At 42.4% G+C, this 17192-nt stretch overlaps 1 protein-coding gene and 1 long non-coding RNA gene across 6 annotated transcripts in view; both read right to left on the reverse strand.

Annotated features, from left to right (window-relative positions):
• The window catches only part of ATRN (attractin), a 381873-nt gene that overhangs the window by 157759 nt on the left and 206922 nt on the right, over positions 1-17192 (reverse strand). The gene's annotated exons all lie outside the window — the stretch shown is intronic.
• LOC115652502 lies at positions 8363-12620 on the reverse strand. Of its 2 annotated transcripts, XR_004000661.1 has the most exons (4): positions 11474-12620; positions 10519-10866; positions 9659-9825; positions 8363-8513 (listed from the first exon to the last, which is right to left on the reverse strand). It is a non-coding gene; the product is annotated as an uncharacterized LOC115652502 (long non-coding RNA). The 2 variants fall into 2 exon arrangements; XR_004000660.1 differs by lacking the exon at positions 8363-8513 and having other exon boundaries at positions 8919-9825.

The following is a 17192-nucleotide window of genomic DNA, read 5'->3' on the forward strand; positions in this document are numbered from 1 at the left end:
CATTTGCTAGGTCTGGCTCGAATACCCTGTAAGTAAGTCTTGACTTGCTGTCCTGTTTTTATAACAAGTACGTTTCAGATGTAATGGCTTATTAGGGCAATCCGTCATATTCAGTTAATAATGATTTAGTTGGTGTTGGTCCTGCTTTGAGCAGGGGGTTGGACTAGATGACCTCCTGAGGTCCATTCCAACTCTGCTATTCTATTATTCTAATAGGAATGACATGTCATAGCCTGCTGGCCTGCCAGGAACAGGTACCTGTTGTTTCACCCTAGTCCTCTTGCCTTCCCAAGTTAATGAGCATGGACTGCTTGGATCTGAAATCAGTTTCCCTCTCCTGGATACAGTTTGTTCACAGCACATTATTCCATAATATTCAGTGCAACCCTTCTGGGCTTTCCCAAGATGAGCTATCACCATCTTGGAGAAGTATAACTACAACTCTATCAGTACTAAATGTATTCTCTATACTCAAAAAGCTAGACTACTGAGATGTTGCCAAAGATTGCAAGTTAAAAATACTCCCCACCTGCCCTTTTAAATGTTCTTACTACTGGTAGGTCAAAAAAAAAATCAACTAATTATTATTTGCAGGACTCAAGATGTGTTCTGCAATCTGCAAACAAATAAGATGTCCCTTTCTCGGTCAACCTAAGATGACAATCTCAGGGTGGCAGAAAAGAATCTAACATACCAGCACAGGGAACAAATTTAGGTTTAGCAGACAGTCCTTTAAAGCCATAATTTCGGTATTTTCTTTAAACAGTGCACCTCCTTCTGTCCCTCTTCGTCTCCTGCCCAGCTGACTTCTGCTCAACTCATTCATTGCTGACCGAGGTTAAGAACGTCCTTGTTCCCCATCTTTCCTCTACTTTGCCATTTCCAGCCACAGACAGGAAGTGGGGAGCGAAAACACTGACTTGGTGAATTTGACAAAGGATATACAGCTTTTCATCTGTAGGTCCCTGGTGTGAATGTAGACAACGACAGCAGTGACCAACAATCTCTGCTATCTAGTCTTGTTTCAGTTTGGTGCTTTATGTGAAAAGCTGTTTTACTGTAGTTCCCACAGATCAGTATTCACATCATACAAATCATCATCAGGTTTTGCACTCTTGTTGGCAGTATGAGCTAAGGCACCAAACAGGAGACTAAAAGACCACTCCTCTCATCCCTAGAGTTGAGACTCACTGGACTCCTGGGGGAATTTTGCACCACTGCACAATGCAGAATTTGTGCACAATTTCACGTTTTTCCTGCAGAACTGGGGCTGCAGAGTTTCTGAAAGCCACTGTGGGCCACTGGATTCTGCAGAGCCCAGCTCTCAGTAAGCAGAATGTCCAGCCTGTAGGGTCAGAGGCTGCATGCTCTGGCTGCCCGGTTTGGCAAAGGGTGAGGAAGGGCAGGACAGTAAAGAAGCTGGGGTGGACTAAAGACTCTAGGGGTGCAGATGTCTGGGATGTGTGCTGCCCCACTGCCAGGCTATGGAGGGAGGGAGGTGTGAGTGTCTGGGCTCTGGGGACAGGGGGTGCAGATGTTTGGGCTCTGAGGATGCCCATGGCTTGGCATCGGGGAGAGAGGGGTGCAGGTTTCTTGGATCTGGGGGGAGAGGGTGCAGGGGTCTGGGCTCTGGGGATGCCCATGGCTGGGCACTGGGGGCAGAGGGATGTGGGTTTCTGGAGGTGTCCATGGCTGGGCTCTGGGAAAGAGTGGTGTGGATATCCAGGCTTTGGAGGCACCCTGTGCCTGGGCTCCAGAGTGGGTGTGAAAGTCTGGGCTCTGGGGGGAGGGGAGTTTAGGTGTCTGGGCTCTGGGAACCCCACACAGCCCCCTCCACTAACCTCAAGTGGAACTGGGCTGTCACAGCGGTTTCTTTAAAACTCTACTCCAGGGGTAGGGCGGGGAGGACCTTTTTTTTGTTGTTGTGTGTATTGTTGATGTGCTTGTTGACAGGTATTTTGAAATAAATTACTAATGTAATTACGTTATGTTATTTTGACAAATAAAATATACAGAATTTTAAAATATTGTCTGCATAATTTTTAGTTTTTTGGTGCAGAATTCCCCCAGGACGATGTGGTGATGCTCAGACCACTATGCTTCTTCTATGGACAGAGAACTTCCATTTATAGGATTTCAATCCAGCACAAAATTAAAAAATAAAATAGCAAATCTTGGTCTGATTTCGAAAAGATCAGCAAAAGCAACAAGCTATACAATAGCACTGATTTGCAATATCACCACAAACAACTTAAAGGGAAATCCTAGAAATCCGATTTTCTGTGCCTATGTTGATCTTTTTGACTACTTGCCAGGCAAACTCAGCAGTGGTAAGGAACCACTCATTGATCTACTAAACCTCCAGACTTTTAGAACACTTAAAATACACTCAACAGATCGCAAACTAAAGCAAGTGTGAAGCAGCTTGTTGAGTAGTCGTTCCCATAATTGTCCCCTTCAGTTATCATGAAGTGCTTTGTATAATGGCTATAAAATCAGAGAACAAGCTGTCCTGAAAAAGATGTCCAAAAGAAGAATGAACTAACTCTTACAAGTAAGTTTAGTTTACTAAGCACAGTGTGGGGTTTAGCAACATCACTCCTATTGAAATCAACAGAAATGTTATCGGATAAAATCCTGGCAACACTGTGAAAATACAAACAACTTTGAAGTGACATTACTGCCTACATTTTCAGAATTGGACAAGGATTTAGCTCTGCAGCTACCATTCATTTCAACAAAGGACTGTACCTTTCAGTATGAGTAATCTTAATATGTGGAATACTGTATAAATGCTGGCTATTATTGCTAATTATACAACAGACATCTATTTCAGAATTAAGTCTGGCTCTATCTCAACAACTGTATGGTCATATTTTAAGATGGAAAACCACTTCCTGTGTTTCAAACAGACTGACAGCTCATCTAAGGATAAGGAAGTCCTTTCAAAAGGCAACCCAACAAATACAGCCTGAGTACTTAACCTGCACAGGCTGAAGTTTGGCAGTTCAGCCTGTGTGCATATTTTAATGATATTGCCCTAGTTACGTAGTAAGCTCCCTGATGTAGAGACTGGTTGCTTTTCATATTTGTATAGAGTAAATCATGTAACAAAAAAAAAGATCCACTATAAAAATGGATTCTAGAAATAAATATTCCTTAATTAAGATCTTATTTTTCCCCGAAAGAGACACATTTTGTACACTTAATCTGTGCACATATATCCCTGCTGAATGACTGTCAATGGGGTTGATGTTTTAAAGAAGGTTTTGTGTTATAGAGCTAGGGAGATACATTTTGCATGTGCGGTGTGTGTTCTTATCTGGAGAGAGAAAAGAAGATTCTAGTGAAAATGCAAAGTTTGTCAGTGGAAACATGCTGTGTGGATATTAGGTTATGGTAAAGAGATGTCCCACAATTTGGAATTGCCTTGCTTTCAGTGGTTTGCTTTGTGGGATGTCAACCAACCCACTTTAATCAACCACTTTTAAACAGCGTTATTTATATAATACATAATTGATACGGCTGCAGGAGTGTTTTAAATCACTTGTGCCCTGAACGAATACTTTAAGTCAAAATGTACTGTAAATTCACAATAGATTATAATATATACAGCAGTTTGGAATGGCCAATACTCAGTATTGACCTAACTACATTTTTAAATCAGTGGAACATGTGCAAAGTCTAATTCATACTGAGCATCGCAAGCTAAAGAGATTACAGAGCAGTTGGCATGGAAACAGAGCCCCAAGGCTTTGGTACAACAAGAGACTAAGACTACTTGACAGTAACAAAATGAGCAGAGACATGTGGTGGGAGAAGAGGGTATCAAGAAAGGACGACAATTGGGGGTGCCCCTCATGAGGACCTACAATAGCAAGTTGATGTTGAAGAAACTACACTGTTTCAGATCAGTGGCTTTTAAAATCTAATAGCTGTAATTCTCAGAACTGCATATATGTGAACAGACACCCTAGTGGTGGGGGAACCTCACGTTTATATTGATGTGTTACTGATCGGAGAAGAAAGAGCATGAGAACTTCGGGAAATCGTTCAGTGTCTTGCAATGGTAGAGTATTGCACGAGAAAGTGAAAAATGTATAGTTATGAATAGAATTCTGGTGCCATTTGTTTTTAATTGCAAGTTTGGCCTATACATCATGTGTGCTGTCCTGTGTTGTATGTTGTGTGTCTCATGTGACTATTTTTATTTTTTTTATTTTGCTGCAACAAACGTCAATTTTTATATATGTATATATAGTACTATACCATTTTAATATTATGGTTGGGGGTATAACCATCATAATATTATTAATACCATTTTTTTTTCAAAGTTCAACAAGGTCTCAGTTATAAATATATGTACATATATTTCTCCCTCAAATGCAATTGCAAACAAAAATAATTCTCTTTTATTAATCAGTTTTTTTAATTTTTTTTTTTTTGGTTATTCAAAGAAAAAATGTAAGGGGAAATCTCAACATTAAGGTAAAGATAATATTAATTAAATGTCAATTTCTTGTTTGGGTTTTTATAAACTTGTCTGCACTTTTAAATATAGTTATAAGAATGTGATAGCAAAAATGTTTAAAAAGAACAATTTATGCATAAAGCTAACCAACAATTTCAACAGGTTTCCACCTTTGGCTCTCAAACACAACAAAGCTTCATGAAAGTTTAATACCCTCAAACTATTTGCACGGACCTGTATTTAAAATTTACTTTGGTTTAATTTTATATGCTTTTCTTTTATGTTACGTTATGTCATGTTAAAGTCTGTGCTTCTAAACAGTTAACAAGAGTGAAATTGGTATCACAAGCAAATTAACTCTAGAAAGCTTGGTAAAAATTATGTTGACTCTTCTGCTAACACAGAATGTTCAGCAGGGGAAAAAAAGGTAATACATCTCACAGAAGATTGGGAACATTTATTTTAGCAGTTAAGCATTACATTTAGCATAAAATATTAGTAATGCACCTCAAATGAAAAGGAATGTTTATACAACAATTGCAAAAGTATACCTCGTGTTATAAAAGACTCGGTCCCTATTACATTCGAAACAAACTAAGTTAAACTTTGTTTTCGGTAACCCAAACTTAATACAAAACAAAACTTTACTATATTAACTAACAAGTTGCTTAAGCTGCCTCCCACAGACTAAAGATACCAGAAAGCATCACACCCTGAAGAGTGGGTTCTAGCACACGAAAGCTTATGTCAAATACATTTGTTAGTCTCTAAGGTGCTACAAGGACTCCTCGTTGTTTTTGCTGATACACACTAACACGGCTACCACTCTGAAACCAGAAAATATCAGTATCCAGTGAAGAAACCCCCAAGCATCAAGAAAAGAAAAATGAAGTGCTTTATAAATAAGAGACTGGTCAAATACACCTCTACCTATCATATATGGACAATTAAGTTAATCAGCTAAAAACCACCAGCTGGACCAGGATAAACTGTCATTTAATTTCAACTTGGTTACTGTGTAAAAACAACTTTACTATTGCTATACTACTGTATTATTGTTGTACTGCTGTATTATTGCTGTACAACATTTACAATGTGCATAACCTTGCTAAACTGTTTAACCAACACGCAGGTAAAAATCAACAAACGAATGGCAGCAAACAACATGAAGGCAAGGAGAAACAAAAACTGGTTAAAAATAATTGTTACACTGTAACTACAAATTAGTACTGGTCACAATTCAGGATCAGTAACATTGCATCCTAACTGAGGCACATGTTATTCAAAACAATTTTGTTCCATGTCTGGGTACTAATACTAAATCCTGACACAGCAATATCTGAGAAATTGGTTACTGTCCATTCAGTAGCTTTTCTGAAAAACAACATCCATAAAAATAACTGGATCTACATCAACTACTGGTGTATCACAGAGCAATGCAATCCACAGAACAGAGAAGCTAGCAACTCCTGTTTCCTGCCCAGCAAAGCTTGCCAGAGATGACAACCATCAGTAAGGATAACCTATAACATAAACGGGCAGTACTGTGTAGTAATTAATTACAAGACATTTATATATATAAAGGTCTCCTTTGTAGTGTCACTACTCCTAATTTCTGTTTTACTCTTCATATACATAATACTGTGGAACACTAACAATGCCTATTGTAGGAGCAGGATTTTATAATTCTACTATGAGAATTTATGATTTAATTTCATCCTGCCAGCTACCCTTTTTGAATAGTAGAAAGGAATGACCCTTCGGGACACTGGTAGAAATGCATCTGACAGACTGCCAGTGTCTATACTGACCCTGGGCAGGGACAGACCAGAACAATCCTTATGACTGATTACGGTCACCCTCTTGTTTTGGGATAAGTTATAATGCCTACTATGGTTTCCTATATGTATTAAAAATTAGGCACTCTAGTTAAAACATACTTAACTAAACCTTAAAACAGAGAAATGTAAGAGACGGGATCATGTATTGTGTCTTTGTTAAGGAGATTAGACGAACCTTGAAGGCCTGGGCCCCAATGTGAATTGCTTGATTATAAGATTTAGGAAGTCTTAATTTACAATGTCTTTTGCTCAATATAAAATGCGGTTGTTTGTATTCTCAAAGGTCTCTGTAAAAGACTGTTTGTGTGAAGGAGGAATGCATGCATCAGGAAAAGATAAGGTGTGAAGGCCATTGTTATAGTCAGATGGTCAAGGAAGGAGTGGAGAGACTTGACACCAGAGAACCATCAACGTGCATCCATAATGAAGAAAGGGCAGACTGATGACCCTGAGCTAAGGCTGGCATCCCTAAAGACAGGACAATTGATTAAATCGAAACGAGGACAAGATGCCCCTCTCGGAGGTGTATTGGAATGTTAACATTAAAAAGATAACCCTAATTAAGAAATAACCGGTCAGAAAGTGACACACAAAATCCATAGACTTCAACAGAGGGAAAAAAGACTATAAGAACAGGGTGCTTTGCCATGGGACTTTGGGTTCGTCTTGCCACACTCCAGGAGCATCGGATTGCGACCGACAGAGCCCTGCTCCCCTCTGTGACCAATCTGGCTGGCCACTAGATTGATCCAGACTCTGGACTGGGAACTACAAACATCAACTGGCAGGAGAGAGAGAGAGAGAGAGAGTGAGTGTGCGCGTGCGCTCAATAAATGCAATGTTTTTGCCTTCTCCCCTATAAAGATCCCATGTGCTTCTCATAAGTGTAACACTATCACAGTATATCAAAACACTCTGGCTACTACTGATGATGATACAGGTGATAGAAACACATTCCTAAAAGGGCAATTGTAGTTGTTATCTGTGGCACCAAAGTAAAAGAGCCAGAGTACAACATCAGACTGGAAAAACATGGTTATGCTTGGATATATGGTGGTGTCATATGTACATATACATATATATCTATATATGCTACAAATACATACACCATATCCATATTATTCAAATACATTTATTATTTGGGGATGATCTAAGGCTCGATCATAATACTACATTCCTCAGTCATGGTCCCGGGCCTAACATTCCCAGGCCCACCATAAGGGACTAAAAAAATAATTGGATAATAAAATCTATCAGTCGTATAAGGGAATGTGCAGACTAAAAAGACAGAGGCATGAGTGTATGGAAGGTGAAATAAGGTAACCACATAACAGTGTTTAGCCCACTGGGTTATCTTTTAGTCCATGCATTACGCTTTTCTGGGATGATGGCTAAACATCCTCCCCATAAAAAGACAAAAAGTGGGGGAACGTAGAAAGATGAGGCCCTGAAATATAAACCCTTGGTATCAGAGGCCCAGTATGAGGCCTGAACTAAAGTAATGGTCAAGACTTTGCTAACATAAAGCAAAATTAAGATGTGAGCCAGAGGCAGGCCCTGCTCACAGAAGTTGGCAAGCAGAAGGCTGCTAATTGCACATATACACATATCTAAAAGGTATCAAGTACTAACAGGATGAACTTGTGCCCGGATGGCACAAGAATATTCCGGTACGAACACACTCCACAGAGATAATGAGGAACAGGCTGACCCATTCTAAAGACAGGGTCAAAAAGATAATATGACGGATAGAGTTGTTTGTTCGAACCAGCATGTACCAGGAGAGAGACAGCACCCTAGCATGTAGAGGGGTTGTACCTCAATGCATCAGGAGTGATGTGTAACTTGTTTGTACATGTGTACAAGAATGCACCTCTGAGTGGTTGTCTTTGTCTGGCATAGGGGGCAATGGAGAGTCCTGCCACTGACTGAGCTGCGTCCATTGTTAGGGAGCATAAATTCGTAGTATATCCTGTAGAGTCCGCTGGAAACTATTACTGTGCTTCGTTTGACAATAAACCTGGCCAGGTGCCTTCATATCTTACCGGAGTCTGTGGTCAAAGGGGGTTCTCTCAGGGTCTGCTGTGTCAGCTATCTGCGCAGAGCCGGGGCAGCACACAGAGGGAACACACGCACGCAGCCAACTGTTATCAACATTGGATAGAGCAGAGCACCACACTGGTGACGTCTGATGACAAATGCTTGAAAGGAAAGGTATTTTGTTAATAGATTCCTTGCGGGCCATTGACTGCCATTCTGTCTTGGAAAAAGTTCTATAGGTTGGCTGTCTTATTTTTGTGTTGTGTTCTTTTGGTGGTGGTTGGCTGTGGTTCTTTTTTTCTTGGCAGGTGTGGTACTTCTTTCCCTGGCTTATCCCAGGGGGAGGTTGTACACTACTGATACTCATCTGGGGACCAAACAACAGAGATGGGCTCCTGGTACATATATCTCAGTTGTGAAAGTAGCTTGTTAGCTGTCCCCAGGAGCCTGAAAGGCTGCCTAGCCTGTTCCCCCAGGCTAGGTAGCACCCCAAGTAAATGCTGTAGGAGCAACCTGCTACCACTTGGAGCTTTTACTTAGGAAATCAGGATAATTTTAAACTTGGGAAGGGATTTATAATTTATCCCTCTGTAATCTCGTGACAGTGCAGCTTCATGGGGAGTGGAATCCTCATGTGCCTCTGGTCACAGCCTGCCTGAAATACTCAAGCCTTTAATGTTGAGGCAGTTTGGAGTGGAGAGAGAGACCCCCTCTTTCCCGCCTTTCACAGTGCAAGGCTTTATGGCTGATGATCAGAAGGTACAACTCCCATTCTTCTGCTGCCTCAAATCTGAGCCCCTTTCCCTGACAGAATGAGGGTCCCTGGGCTGAAAGCCAGACAGACTGAGTCTCCATGATGCTGCAATCTGAGGCAGGTTCAGGCTTCTCTGCTTGGCCAGACATACTGCAGGGCGAGGGAGGGCTGCCGAGCATGTTACCGAACACTGCAAGAGAGATTATGACAGAGACAAACCCCAGCAAACACTCCCTCATGGGGCAGAAGACAAAAAAGAAGGCAGTTTTATCCCCTGGCTTTCACCTCACTTATTTATTAACGATACTAATTGCTGCTTTGTGAAGGACACACTTGCCTTCACCTTTTTGGGACATGGAGTCTCTGGGTTTTGCAGGACTTACTTCAAAGTATAATGAGAACACTCCAATTCCCAGTGGGAGGAAGAGAGCTGTGTAGGTCCCCTGCTTCTTTTCCAAGGGATTCTGGGACTCAATTTATAATGGGTGGAGGGGGGAGCCAGCAGCCCAGAAAGGGTCTTATTTTTATGGTCCTTTGTTACGCCAGGCATACCTATAACTTTAGCACTCTCGTGGCAAAGATGGAGTTTGCTCTGCAGACAGTTCTGGCCAAGAGAACGCGTGTGCAGGAATGCAGCAGGAGAAATCCCTTCCACCCCAGAGACACCTGTTCCAAAGCCTCCAGAGTGAACATCCACACCCACAGGAAAAGTACAATGGCTATAAGAAAGGGAAATATTTATTTACAGAGGGATGAGAGGAGAAAAACAACAAGGGGAAATAAAGGGGGAGCAGTAAAACAGGGCTGCATCCAAGCCAAGGCCCCACAGGCCCAGTGGGAGCACAGTCTAGAAGAGCAGACACCAAGCAACGTGTCTGCACAAAAAGTTCAGGAGCCTTGAGCAAAGTTCGAGTTCAATGGTGAGTCTTGGGTGCTCCTGGTCGTCTTCAGCACCAGTGAACTTTCCCCCAACAACCCCCTCCGGTGCCCTCTTCTGTCGCTCTCTGCAAAGCCAGCCAGAGCAACCACCTCCCCACGTAACTAGCTAGCAGCCTCCCTCCTTGTTCCCAGTGCAGAGTCACAAGCCCCAGTACTCTCAGCCCCACACAGCTCTGGGAAGCTGTGATCCTGGGTCCAGCTCCGGCCTGTCCTTCTCGGGCGATTTCTCCCTGGCACCATGCACCTCCTGGCTCCTGTCCTGGGGTGGCCCCAATTGGCAGCCCTGTCCTTCCCAGGCTTCAGGCAGGTTCTCTCTTATTCCTTTGGGAGGGCCTGCAGGCTGCAGCCTCTCTCTCCCTCCCAGGGCCAGAGCCACCCCTGGAGCTTCCCTCCTTTTCCCTCACTCTCCCCCTCCCTCCTAGGAAAAAGATTTAAAGGGGCCATGCTCTTTAAACTCCAAAGGGGTTACATACCCCCGGGGTTGGCTGGATGAAGTCTGCATCCTCAGAGCCTCTTCCTATTCTGTGCTATCTCCTGGTCAGGTTTTCCTGCAGTGGAATCATCGTTTCTTGGGGGGTTGGGGCCACAACATGCCTGTCCGACTCAGAGCCTTGTGCCTTAGCAAAGATAGGGTTGGCTGGCTTGGTGCAGGTTGGGTGTTTTTTACCTTCTGCCATGCCTGGGAATGCTGCCTCATATACAGAGCACCTTTTGGATTCAGCCCACTGCTCTGGAAAGGGGAGCTCAGCAGGGAGGCGCTGTAGCAGAGGCTCCAGGTGGCTGTGACCACCACACTGCTCAGATCTTGGACCAAGAGAAGGCTTGAAAACAAGGAACAAAAAAAACTTTAACTGCCTGGAAAGCACCTAAAAATAACAAATCTAAAAGAAAAGGACAGGAGTGAAGCAAATCACCATTTTGCTGCTGAGGAGGCAGAAGATCTGTCAGCAAGCAGGAGACAGGTTACGCTTTGAATCGTCTCTGGAAACTGCAGACAGGAGGGGAATAGCCAGGACCGGCACTAGTGTTTTTAGCGCCCTAGGCGCATGGCCATTTCGCCACCCCGTGTGCTGGTCGCGCAGCTCCGGTGGACCTGCCGCAGTCGTGCCTGCGGAGGGTCCGCTGGTCCACGGCTCTAGTGGAGCTGCCGCAGGCATACCTGCGGGAAGTCCACCGGCGCTGCAGGAGCAGCAGACCGTCCACAGGAATGCCTGCGGCAGCTCCACTGGAGCCGAGGGACATGGGGCCCCTCCGCAGGCATGACTGCGGCAGGTCTGCCGACTGCCGCCCCCCGCCCCCCCCGGCAATAATCCTAGTGCTCTAGGCGATTGCCTAGGCCACCTAAATGGAAGCGCCGGCCCTGGGAATAGCCTGTACATATCAAAACTGTGGGAGACTCTGGGCTGCAGAAAACAAGATTTTATCTACCTTGAAAATGATCTCTCCAGCAGCTTAGGCAGCCTTATGAGTCCTTGCCACGTTCCTAGTATGAGAAACTTGCTTCGTTACCCTTCTTGTCTGCCCCTTTTCATTTTCTGCATAGAAGCTCGATACCGCCTTTCCACTACAGAATGGTTTCTTTTTAATATTCCATTCCAGCAGCTTGGGAATTTATTCATACATAAACCCAGGCAAGTCCTCAAGCTCTCTCATTAGCAATTCTTTACACTCAACATCTTTAACTCTCAACTGATTCTAGATCTTCTGTCTGCAAGGATGTTGATTGTCATCAGCTTTGGGGTGAATTTTGTTAACTCACCAGGTTACTTTTTATTGCGATTTTTCATTGTCGCTCTCATCTGGACGGAGTTCTGTTTTACAATGATGTCCAACACTCATAGCTGTCCATGTGCACTACCGTCTCTTCAAGTGAAATTAGATTTTTGCATTTAGTTCATCTGGTCATGCAAAACAGCAGTCATTTCTCCCAGGCATCCTTGTGAGTTCTCTTTCCTCTTTCATGGTCCTCTGTACAAAGCTGCACTGGAGCACTTGATGGAGACCAGTAGCTTAAAGAAATTTGCCTCATCAGCTCTGTAACTCTTTGTAATTTTTAAGTATGCAACAATGGTGCAAATCTATCCAGTGGAAGGAATGTAATGAATAGTTACAGTTACACACAGGCTTCAAAGGAAGTTCCGCTCTGTGTGAAATCCTGAAACTAGTTTCTTCTTGATTAAAATTCTCAAGTAGACAGTAGGATCAAAACTGACCTGACCTGTGGTCTGTTACTTAACACTAAGAAAAAAAGATGATGAGATTTCAGATTGTGCAAGCTGCACCAAACTGCTGACCCTATCTTAAGTGGACAGTTCTTATCTTCCCATCACACAACACACTAAATTTAGTATATTTAAGCAGAAATCTGCAGTCTAGCAAGCAAAAACTCAGTCCCCCTCATTTCTTAGAAAAATCAGTCTTTTCCCAGGGTAAGGCTGAGAGCAATACTGATGCAGAATGAAAACATCTCCTTCTCACTGACTTTGACAAATACCTTCAATTCTAGCACCACCAAACAAAGTAGGATGCCGAGATGAAAAATATTCAGATCTCTCTGACCTTTCCTCAAAGCCCAGTGCAATGTATAAGGGGGGTAATTTAATCAAAGATCTAAAACCAAAAAATAAATGGCCTGAGTGAACTGGTGTATTCCCACTGGTACAGGGAATTTAGTAGATGTTGGCTAAAGTGATTGGTCTTCCAGCTAAGACCCTAAAATCCACCCTCTTCTGGGGCATCAAGTCCAACAAGTCTTCCACCCTGCTCCTGAGCTCCACTACAGCCCTCCAGGGCCACCTTTTGCTCAGTCAGCAAACTCAGCTGGCAGCTTTGAGGAGGGGCACACAAACACTCAGCAGGCATCCCACCCGGGAGTCACCCTGCTCCAGGACCCAATCTGCATGCTGTGGCTCTCTCCCTTTCCCCGGGATCTTCTGCAGGAGTAGTCTTGTTCCCTGAAGCTCTGACCCCAACTGGGCTATATGCTTACTTTTATAATCACCTGATCCTTAGCCAACCAGTCTGAGCTTGGAGCTATCTGAGTCATCAGAAGTGAGGCTAGGCCCCAATTTGTCTTAAAGGACCAGCCAACTCATGACATGCACACGCAATTGCATGCATATATTTTAGGCTCTTAGAAATATAAGATGCATAGCTACAATTCAGATATTAGGGTTTGATTCAAAGTTTGAATGCATACGGTTAATTTAGCATCTGTTTATGTGCATAAAAAAACACCTATTTTTGTGCACATACATCACGTGTTACCCTACATTAGTCAGGCATGCACTAATGTACATGTTCTGTGGTGCATGCCTAACTCTGAAAAAGGTGTCTTCAAAACCTACTTTAGAGTTCTCATTTGATACCACGTGACAGAATTATCGTTTCCAGGCTATTGACAGTCACTCTTTGAATTTTAATTTTGTAAATAGGATACAGATAAATACATAGATACATAAAATATAACTACCCCACAGAGAGGATCTCTTTTTTCCCCCAGAAATAAGTGAACAGCAGCATTTGGCTACAATTGTGTTAGGTACTATGCATGTCAACAAATAAATTTTCTCAGACACTTTCGTCATCACCGAAAATTAAGTTTTAATTCCCTGGAGCGGTGTTTGTATTAATATTAGCTAATTAGTTTTGTAACTGACTTTGCAGGCTGTGTTAAAAAAAGAGAAGAAGAGGGAATTAATGTCCAAATGCTTCTCACCAGGCATTTCCACACTTCAAATTATAACAAACCTAGCACGTAAAGCTGCTGGGAACTTGTCTCATGCTGAAATGACAGTGCATCTTTACTTAATCAGTCCTGGATTTAAAAAATTTATTTATCATAATCATGCCCAATAGGAGAGGAGACAAAAGCTGACCTTTAATAAGCCTACTAAGACATCATTTTTAAGAAGGAAGAGAGGTGCATGGTACACACAAAATCCGAGACATACAATGACAAGACAGCACCTTTGATTGACTATGGAGCTTTTATCATAATAAATGAAAGATTGTATATCTGTCACTCATTTTTCAAATGGTCAAATTAGACACTTGTACTACTGACTCCCGTTGTCACAGAGAAAGATCTATTCCTCTGACACAGGCTGAATGAAAAAAAAAGTTGTGCTCTCGCTAGTGTTAAACTCTCCCCACAGCCTGAAACATTGGGCTGCAGCTCTCTTTCAGTATTTATCAGAACCAGCTTCTTTATTAATACACCTAGGTAGTTATCTGGACTACATCAAAACTGCAGGTATAAAAAAGTATGCGCAATTGCATATCTGATTTATTCTTTCAATTGCCACTATGGTGCATGCAAATCAGAAACTTACATGCATAAATTGTCAACCATAACTGGCCATCTGCAAGCTCAACTGTGGCTGAGCTAATCAGGCACACAAATTGACTCTCTTTGTACATGCAACCAGCCTTGAATCTACTCCTGAATCTCTCTATACATTAATAAATTGTTGCTGGTCTTCCCTCTACAGCCTCTCTCATTTCTGCTACACATTTCTTAAGATGGTGACCATAAAGCAAATACAGTATCCACTGTGAAGATAACTTAACATTTATATTGTGCTGGAGCTTAAGAGCGACAACCAGGGTGGCTCCCATTCATAGATTTCAAGGCCACACAGAATATTATGATATCTAGTCTAATCTCCTGCATAGCAACACACCAGAGAATTATACCAAGTGATTCCTACATCAAGCATGTAACTTGTGGTTAGAGCATAAGTTAGAGCATACCTGACAGCCAAATAAATCTTCATTTAAGTTTTTAAGTGAATGAGAATTCACCACATCCTGACCCCAGATAAATTGTTCCAATGTTTAACTATCTCATTGCTAAAAATGTGCACTTTATTTCTAGTTTGAATTTATCTAGCTGGACTGAAGAGTGCTATAGTATCAGATCTTCTTTCCAGGTAGATACTTGGTCAGACAAGTTTTACATAAGAACGGCCATACTGGGTCAGACCAAAGGTCCATCTAGCTTAGTATCTTGTCTTCCAACAGTGGCCAGTGCCAGGTGCCTCAGAGAGAATGAGCAGAACAGGTAATCATCAAGTGATCCATCCCGTCACCCATTCCCAGCTTCTGGCAAACCGAGGCTAGGGACACCAACCCTGCCCATCCTGGCTGATAGCCATTGATGGATCCATCCTCCATGAACTTATCAAGGTATTTTTGTGAACCCAGTTGTAGTCTTGGCCTTACAACATCCTCTTGCAAAGAGTTCCACACGTCGACTGTGCATTGTGTGAAGAAATACTTTCATTTGTTTTATACCTGCTGCCTATTCATTTTATTTGGTGAGCCTATTCTTATGTTATGAGAAACAGTTAATAACACTTTCTTATTTACTTTCTGCATGTCAGTCATGATTTTATAGACCTCTATCATATTTCCTCTTAGTCATCTCTTTTCCAAGCTGAGAAGTCCCAGTCTTATTAATCTCTCCATATACAGAAGCTATTCCATACCCCTAATTATTTTTGTTATATTGGAATTAGAAAAGGTACAGAAGAGGGTATCTTTTTTGAGGTGGGGCGACCACATCTGCACGAAGTATTCAAGATGTGGGCGTACCGTGGATTTATACAGAGGCAAAATATTTTCTGTCTTACTATTTATCCCTTTCCTAATGATTCCCAACATTCTATTCACTTTTTTGACTGCCGCTACATATTGAATGGAGGTTTTCCAGATAAGTCATTCTTGTAGCATTTTCCTGAATCCTTGCCAATTTATTAACATCCTTTTTGAAGTGTGGGCACTCCAAGTGCACACAATGCTTCAGTGACAGTCTCACTAAAGCTGTATGCAGTGGTAATCTCACCTCCCTACTTTTACTCTATAGTCCTCTGCTTATATATCCAAGGACCTCATTTTTACTTAGCCACCTCCCTGCGTGGGGAATGCCTGCGTAGTTGGTTATTCACCATGACCCCCATCCCTTTCAGAGCCAATGACTTCCAGGATAAACTCCCACATCTTATGTGACCTACATTCAATTTTCCTGGATGCATGACCTTGCATTTGACACAATTAAAACATATTTTGTTCAAATAAGCTCAGAAGGCAGAAGCTGGCCTTCTGAAAAGATGACAGGTCTGATAGGTATGGTGAGGAGTCAATCGTGGAGGACTTTGAAAGTGAAGACAAGGGGTTTCTATTCATTGCAGTGAGAGAGGAGAAGCCAGTAGAGGGACGTCACATGTAGTATAGGGGTAGGCAACCTATGGCACGTGCGCCAAAGGCGTCACGCGAGCGGATTTTCAGTGGCACTCACACTGCCTGAGTCCTGGCCACCAGTGCGGGGGACTCTGCATTTTAAATTTAATTTTAAATGAAACTTCTTAAACATTTTAAAAACCTTATTTACTTTACATACAACAATAGTTTAGTTATATATTATAGACATAGAAAGAGACCTTCTACAAATGTTAAAATGTATTACTGGCACGCGAAACCTTAAATTAGAGTGAATAAATGAAGACTCGGCACACCGTTTCTGAAAGGTTGCCGACCCCTGATGTAGTAAGAGCAATGAAGATGACTTTAGCAGCCACATATTGAATGGAAAGGAGGAAGCATCAAGGTCAGAGAAGGAGGAGGAAAATGGTGGCGGTCAAGCTCGAGATGATCAGGGCTTAGACAAGTTTTGGCAGTGTAGGCAGAGAGAAATGGTCAGGTCTTGGAAATACTGGGCAGGAAGAAGTGGCAAGAATTAGACATGGCCTGGTGAATGCGTCAAAACGGGGGGCTGAGTCAAAGATGCAGCCAAGATTACAGACCTGAGCAGTAGGGATAATTGATGTATGCAGTATTGTTGTAGCTGTGTCGGTTCCAGGCTATTAGAGAGAAAAGGAAGGAGAGAGAATATCTTTTACTGAAACAACTTCTGCTGGTGAGACAGACAAGATTTTGAGCTTACACAGAGCTCGTCTTCAGTTGCAGGAAATTTGCTCAGGGCATCATAGCTAAATACAAGATGAAACAGACTGATAGGCATAAGAAATTAATACATTTCAAAGGACCGTTCAAGGCGAAGTGGCCCATTAACACTCCTCCAGTCATAGGGAGGCTGGAAGGGAAACAGCTGAGAGGGGTTGCTAGTGGGTTATAGACTGTTGTA

Source organism: Gopherus evgoodei, chromosome 5 (genome assembly GCF_007399415.2).
Source record: "Gopherus evgoodei ecotype Sinaloan lineage chromosome 5, rGopEvg1_v1.p, whole genome shotgun sequence".
NCBI lineage: Eukaryota > Metazoa > Chordata > Testudines > Testudinidae > Gopherus > Gopherus evgoodei.